This window comes from Macrotis lagotis, chromosome 2 (genome assembly GCF_037893015.1).
Source record: "Macrotis lagotis isolate mMagLag1 chromosome 2, bilby.v1.9.chrom.fasta, whole genome shotgun sequence".
Lineage (NCBI taxonomy): Eukaryota > Metazoa > Chordata > Mammalia > Peramelemorphia > Peramelidae > Macrotis > Macrotis lagotis.
The window spans coordinates 193,004,723-193,012,156 of record NC_133659.1 but is presented as its reverse complement, the minus strand read 5'-3'; positions in this window follow the sequence as shown (position 1 = coordinate 193,012,156).

Below are 7,434 nucleotides of genomic sequence, written 5' to 3'. Positions count from 1 at the left end.
AATTATTGAGAATTTTTAGTTTTATTTATTTTTTACCATTTTATTTGGTTGAATTTTTGGTGAATAATTTTGGTGATAACTACAATTTCTAAAATGGAATAATGGATCTCTGGAAAGTGCTGGGGAAGAGAAAAGTAGAAATTTAGACAATGCAAAAATTAAACATTGATTTTAAAAATTATTTTCACAATTAAACAAATAAATAAAAGAAAATTGGTTCTTCATCTTATTCAATTCTTTTCCATGTAATGATTTTTCTTCTGTGTGAAAATGTACTAAAATGAGGGCTACATGCTGCCAAATTAGCTAGTTGAGAAGGGAAAAATTCAGTAATCTACTAATTTTACCTGCTCAATGCCAAGCAACTGGTTAGGCTGATTTTTCACTGAAATTATCTCCCTTTTTTTTTAACTAGTTTTAAATTATGAAGAGAATGGAGAAAGTAAATATTGAATTTAAAACAATACAATCTAACAAAAAAAAATTTATTAAGTGCCCACTATGTGGAAGACATTGTGCTAGATACTGAGGACTCAAGAACAAAACGAAAGCCAGTCCCTGTCTTCCAGGAGCTTACTCTCTGCTGGAGATATACAATATTTACATAGGTAAGTAATTAATGGAAGACTCCTGTTTTGCTCTTTCCCTCTTGAAATGAATATATGTATATATATATATATATATGTATATTACTCATTTATATATGTATATACTTATCTCATATATGTTGTTTTCCCCTGTTTTTTTTCTTACCCCTTTTCATCCCCCACTACCCCTGACCTAACAGAAGACAAACTCTTGCAAGTCAGGGGATCTATGGATTTTTTAAATCTTGGCATCCCCAGTGTCTAACAATATTTTGTCCATAGCAGAGCTTACATTGCTTTTAAAATTTATTTGAATTGTTGAAGTAGGGAACAACCCTCCAAAATTAAAAGAGGTAGTTTGAAGTAAAAGGAAGTACACAATGTGAGGTTTAAATTTATGGCACAGGCTGATGATATAAATAGATTTGAGACCCAGCAGTGTGGTGTGGGCAGGGACCACTAGTGTCAGGAAATCAGGATTCTAGGGTTGGCTCTGCAAATAATTCCCTGTTGTGACCCTGGACAAGTCATTTCCTTTCTTTCAACCTCTATTTTACTTTTCATAAAAATGAAGGGCTTCAGTTCTTGAAGAAAGATTTGAATTAATTTTTAGTAATAAATAGAGAATTGGAGATCATTCCTAACCTTTTGAGATGGTAAATGATGATGATGAAGAAAGAATAAGACTAAGACCTCTCTTTGTGCCTGTGAAAGAGAGGTGACTCTGATCTGAATGGAGTGTGAATCTGATTCAAGATGCTCATTCTTAAGTATCTGAGAGATATGACAGATGACCCACCTTCAAATTTCTCTTCTATTGGAAATGAGCAAAAGCAAACTTTGTTCTAAGCATCTACATGACTTTAAAATTTTTGATTCCAAAATGAGTCAGCCTCAATATCATCTTTCCCTAAAAAGTGCTTGTCCCACATTTGGCTAGTAATGTTTGAATAAGAGAACTGCTCAAGCAATAAGTAAATACTTTCTTTTTTAATTTGTATATTACTCCAAAAGAATGGGGCTGATTTCAATTCACTCCAACATACATGTAATAAACCTTGCTGTGTGTATATGCCAAAAAATGTACTATGCTAAGTGATGATGTTGCAAAGAGAAAAACCTATAGTCCCTGTTCTTCTCCAGGAGTTTACTTTCTACTTAGAGAAATACAATATACCTACCCACAAATCGATAAATAGGAATATATTCAAAGTAATGAGGAAGGCAGCAGCAGGGTATAATGGAGAAAGATTACCCTGAAGGCAGGAAAATCTAGATTCTAGTACTGCCTCTGTTATATAGTGACTGCATGACTCTGGGCTAAAATTATTTAACTCATCAGTGCCCTGAGCAAAAATCTAGGATTATAATTTTCAGGGATGCTGGGAATCTGCATCAGTCATGGAAGTCTCTTTTAGGAGTTCCCTCAAACTAATGAAACACTAATCATGTGTTTTATAATAACCATTTACTATATTGCATCATACTTCTGTGGTGGCTTAGCTTTCCATGAGTATATACCTTATTTGTAAACTTATTTTTAGAATGTAAACTTTTTGGGAAGTAAATTTCTTAAATCATGTCTTACCAAATCATTCCCCTTTTCAAAATTCAGTGACTTCTTATTGCCTCCATTATTAAATTCCTCAACCTGACATAATTATGAAGGGTCAGTCATGATCTGGTTCCAGACTAATTTCAGAAACTATAATCCAACAAAATGGACCTTTCACCATTTTCCTGAAAATTGACATTCTATCTGGCACCATTGTTAATTTTGCCAACCTCTCCTCAGTATTCTCTAGTATACATAGAACACCAGAGTTTAAAAGGGATCTCAGATGCTATATTACTTGTATCTGATTCAAAATATACAACATTCTTTTTTTCTTTTTTTTCTTTTTATAAGGCAATAGGGTTAAGTGATTTGCTCAAGGTCACTTAACTAAGTAATTATTAAGTGTCTGAGGCAGGATTTGAACTCAGGTCCTCCTGTCTCCAGAGCCAGAAATGGTACATGCCAGACCTGGAGGGCAGTTTATTCTAATGTACAAATGTGATGGTAGCTAGTTAGCACAGCCCTGAAATCTGCCACCTAGTTGCTCCTACAACAATGTTCTTAACAGGTGATCATTTAGTGTTTGTTTGAAAATTGGTTATGAGAAAGAACCCACCCCCCCAAAGCAATTCATTCCACCAGGAGACAGTTCTAAGTTTTTTCTTATATAAAGTTTAAATTTGTTTTTTTGTAAATTTTATCATGGTTCCAAGTCCTACTTGGATATGCCAGAAAACCAAATATATTTTCTCTTCCATTTGAAAACTCCTCAAATACTATATAGAGAACACTTGTCAGGTTCTATCACCAAGTATTTTCTTCTCCAGAATAAATATTTACAGTTCCTCAAAGAAGTATTCAAATGAGTTGGACTCAAGTCCCCTTTCCATAGGTTATTCACCTTTGTATGTTCTTCTGACTTATCAATATCCTTCAAAAAACATGCATTATCAGGCAAGAACAAAAAAAAAAAACACTCTACCTTTCCTCTGTTGAACAATACAAAATGGGACTATCTACTGCATTGTCCAGAATGCTTTGCTTCTCCTAAAACAGCCTACTGTCATCCTTGTCATCACATTCTCACCTGTTGTTTCATGCTGATGACTCTCAGTGAACTTGCAAATTCTTGTCTCAGTATCTCTAGGTATCAAAATCCTAACCTACCTTCCTAATTCAGCTCAGGTGGCATCTTCCTGAATAGCCTTCCCTGATCATACTCAGTTTTGAATACCATCTCTCTCTCATATTTACTTACCTACTTACATATATACACTTTGTCTGTTTCCAGAAGCATGTTCCTTATTCAAGAAGGAGGTTCCTTGATGGTAAGCACTACTGCAATTTATTGTTTATGAACACATCTGGTACTTACTAAAATGCCTGGCAAATACCAGGTGCTTAACAAATTTTGGTTGAATTGAATTAACTACTGATGAGGGGAAAGACCCTATCTTTATATCCCCCACAACACTTTCGATAGTATTATATGCAACCTAGACTCTCAATAAATACAGAACTAGTCTAGATAGAGATTCTACCTTGCAACAACTGTCTCTCAGATTGGAGGTCTAAGAATGTTACTGATATGGTGTTCAGGAAACTCTGGGCTTAAGAAGTGGTAAGATTTATATGAAGTTCCATGTTCTACACAATTCCTTAGTGAAAAAAAATTATATAAGGTAGGTCATTTGATTTAAATAAACAAACATTAAGTGAACACTAGGGTTAGGGCACAGTGCTACAAACTGTGAATAAATCTCCCTTCCCCCATAATATTTGTCCTCAAACAGCTTATATTTCCATGGAAGGATATAACAGTCCCACAAATCAGTCCATTTAGACCAGGGAATTCAGCAAGTATTTATTAATTGCCTATTATGCTAAAGTCACTGTGTTGCTTTCAGGTAAATTAAAGGAAAACGCACTAATGGAAAGGAAAATAGTGGTAAGGAATTGCAAAGAGTAATATAAGCAATTATATGTAAGTTTATTGTGCATAGGGTCATATTTAGTGTGATCTTTTTATCCTTAGCACCTAGCAATGTTTGGCACATTGAACATATTTAATGTTTGTTGAATTAAATTGCACTGAACTGATATCTTCTGCCTATTGAAGGGGATAGCACAGGCAGAACAAATGAGCATGAAACAAGGAAGAACTTGATAACGGCAAAGATGAAGTTCAGACAAAGTGACATAAATTTGAGGAGGATGAGAATTCTTTCTGCTGAAGGCTCCATGGAGGAGGTACTAGAGACCTAGAAGATTTTAATGTAGAAATGGTACATGCCAGACATGGAGGGCAGCTTATTCTAATATACAAATGTGATGATAGTTAGCACAGCCCTGAAATCTGGAGGATCTAAATTCAAATGTGACCTTCAATGCTAGCTTGACCCTGGGCAAGTCACTTAACTCAAATTGCCACCAAAACAAAATTAAAAAGCACAAATGCAGAAAAGGGCTGAGCAAGACTGAGGCACAGCTAACAGTCCCATTCTGCTGGAACAAGAATATATGAAAGGAAAAAATTTGAAATGTGGCTAGAGAGATAGATAGGAGCCAGACAGCATGGGGATTTAAATGCCTGGAAAGGAAGCTTATGTACTGTATTTTGTAGGCAGTAGGGAATCACTGGGCTGGGAAGTGGCATGATCAGCCCTTTGTCTTAGGAAGATTATTTTGACAGAAGTTTAAAGATTATACTGGAGAAAGAAGATACATGTCAAGGAGAGCAGCTAGGAAGGAATCACAATGTGATTAGACAGGAGGTAGTGAGGGCCTGAGATAGGTTGGTAACTGGGATTGGAGAAGAATGAAGAGTCATCCTAGAACTAGAAGGGGGTCTTTTAGAAACTTTTTAAATTTTCTTTCTTTGTTTTTCAAAGTCCTCATTTTATAGATAAGAAAATGGATACCAAAGAGGTAAGTGGTTTGTCCAAAGTCAGGTCAGCAATAGGTGTCAGAGATTTGAACTGAGAGTCTCTGGGTTCAAAGAGAAAGAAAATTTTGTGGTAGTAGAATCAACAAAACTTGATGACTGGTTGAATGTGGGACATGAAGTAAAAGAAAAGTTAAAAGTATTTATGGGGAAACTAGATGGGGGCAGCTAGGTGGCACAGTGAATAGAGTACTGGCCCTGGAGTCAGGAGAAACTGAGTTCAACTCTGTTCTCAGATACTTAATAATTAAGGAGTTGTGTGGCCTTGAGCAAGTCACTTAATCCCATTGCCTTGCCAAAAAAAACCCACAGGGAAACTAGGTAGCATAATGAATAGAGCTCTGAGCCTAGAGCCAGGAAGATCTGAGTTCAAATCTATCCTCAGTCACTTACTAACTATGTCCCTGGACCAGTTATTTAACCATGTTGGTCTCAGTTTCCTCATCTGTCAAATGAGCTAGAGAAGGAAATAGGAAATCCTTCTACTGTCTTTGCCAAGATGATAGCTGGAAGCACAAACCGGGAGATGGGGATGGGGGGGGGGGGGAGATTATCCTTAGCTGAAATCTGTAATTAAGAAAGGAGTGTGGTTTAAGAGGCAAGAAAGTATGTTTATTTGGGGAGTTTAAGGTGGTTGGCAGAGCATGCAGATGGAGAGGCACAATAGACAAAGATATGGAGTTGGAGGGGAGAAATTAGGATCAAAGATCTAGATTTCAAAGTCATCGGCATAAAAGGGATCATTGAACCCATTGATAGAGTTGGATTAAAGGGAATGAGATCCTCAAAGAAAGGCAGAGAAAGAGAGAAATATTGAAACATTAGGGGATACACACTTCAGGGAAAGGAGGAAAAGATTAGGTAGCAGCAGAGAGAAAGGTACATATATTATCATTCCCAGTTTATTACAGATGAGACTAAGACTCAGAAAGATTAATTGACTTGTCTATTATCATACAATTCATAAATTCCAGAGCAAGAATGTGAGCTAAATCTCTCTCAGTACACTTTCCAAATAAGGCATATTGCCTGAAATATCTTTCTTATTTTTGGCAAGGCAATCAGAGTTATGTAACCTACCCAGACATTAATGCATTTGTGGTGGAGTTGTGAACTGATCCAACCATTCTGAAGAGCAATATGAAACTTTGCCCAAAAAGTAAAAAACTTATCATACCCTTTGACCCAACAATTCCAATAGTAGGCCTATATCCAAAAGAAATCATTAAAAATGAGAAAAGTCCCACAAGTTCCAAAATATTCATAGCAGCTCTTTTTGTAGTAGCAAAGAATTGGAAATTGAGGGGATGCTCATCAGCTGGGGAACGGTTGAACAAGTTATGGTGTATGAATGTTATGGAATACTATTGTTCTATAATAAACCATAAATGGTTGGACTCTTGAGAAGCATTGAACAAATTACAGGATCTGATACTGAGTGAAGGGAGCAGAAGCAAGAGAACATTCTATACATTAACAACAACATTATGAGTTGAACAACCTTGATGAATACAGCTTCTCTGCAGTTCAGAGCTAGGACAACCTATTAGACTGGTTATTGACAATGCTATCCCCATCCAGAGGAAGAAAAATAAAACAAAAAACCCTTCAGAATCTGATGAATACTGTATTCACTTGTTAAAAAATTTCTCTTATGTATTTCTTTCCTATACCAATGGTTTTCTTTCTTTTCCCTTATCCTAATTCCTCATACCAAAAATGACTAATCTACAAATATGTGTATGGACAATATACATACACATACACAAATGTGTATGGACAGTATTCACTAGACTGTTCACCAATGAGGGGAGGGGGGTGGGAAGAAAGATGGAAGGAAATTGTATAACTTAAAAATATACATATGCATATGGTTGAATGTTGAAAAACTTTTGTAACATGCATATGGAAAAAAAGTCAATTTTTTTTAAAAAAAGTGACTTGCCCAGGGTCACACAACTAGTAAGTATAAAGTGTCTGAGGCTGGAATTGTATTTATTTCCTCCTGACTCCAAGGCCAGTACTCTATCCACTGTACCACCTAGCTGCCCCATCTAATATCTTTCTTATAATTTATCACTTTCATTTGTTTTTTTTTTAGGTTTTTGCAAGGCAAATGGAGTTAAATGGCTTGCCCAAGGCCACACAGCTAGGTAATTGTTAAGTGTCTGAGAACTGGATTTGAACCCAGGTACTCCTGACTCCAGGGCCAGTGCTTTATCCACTGTGCCTCCTAGCGCCCTATCACTTTCATTTAAATAATAGTTTAAGGTTTGCAGTTTCCCTATAGAACATTATAGCAGCCTTGTAAGGCAGATATAACAGATTTTATTATACATTATTTT